The sequence below is a fragment of the Mastomys coucha genome, unplaced genomic scaffold, assembly GCF_008632895.1.
Source record: "Mastomys coucha isolate ucsf_1 unplaced genomic scaffold, UCSF_Mcou_1 pScaffold15, whole genome shotgun sequence".
Taxonomy (NCBI): Eukaryota; Metazoa; Chordata; class Mammalia; order Rodentia; family Muridae; genus Mastomys; species Mastomys coucha.
The window spans coordinates 112,183,706-112,184,234 of NW_022196897.1; positions in this window are offsets into that span (position 1 = coordinate 112,183,706).

The following is a 529-nucleotide window of genomic DNA, read 5'->3' on the forward strand; positions in this document are numbered from 1 at the left end:
GAGAGGAAGAGAAGGGAGGGGAGGGGACAGAAGGGGAGGAAGGGGAGGGGAAGAGAAGGAAGGAGAGGGGACAGAAGGGGAGGGAGGGAGGGAAAGAGAAGGGAAGGAAAAGTTGCTTTGCCAACAAGAAGTTGAGAAACCAGGCTGGAGAAACGGCTCAGCAGTAAAGAGCACTGGCTGAACTTCCATGGGATCTGGATTTGACTTCCAGCATCCATGTGGTAGCTCACAACCATCAATAATTCCATTTCCAGGGGATCTTACTCCCTCTTCTGGACTTGGTAGAGTTGAGGCACTCTTATCTGTGGGAGATTTTGAATGGATCACAGGTATGAGAGAACAGATTCAGAGAAACCCTACCTAGCAGAAAAAGGCCTCACCAGAAAGTTCCAGGAAGGCCTAAGAACCGGGAAGTGAAAAGGAAAAGGGCGAGTGACTGGCTGTCATCTTGGCAAATCTGGCTTTTATAATTCACAACTTCCAAGGCCAGCTTCTATGCCCTCTGCTGTGTAGAGTTTGCCAGTTCACA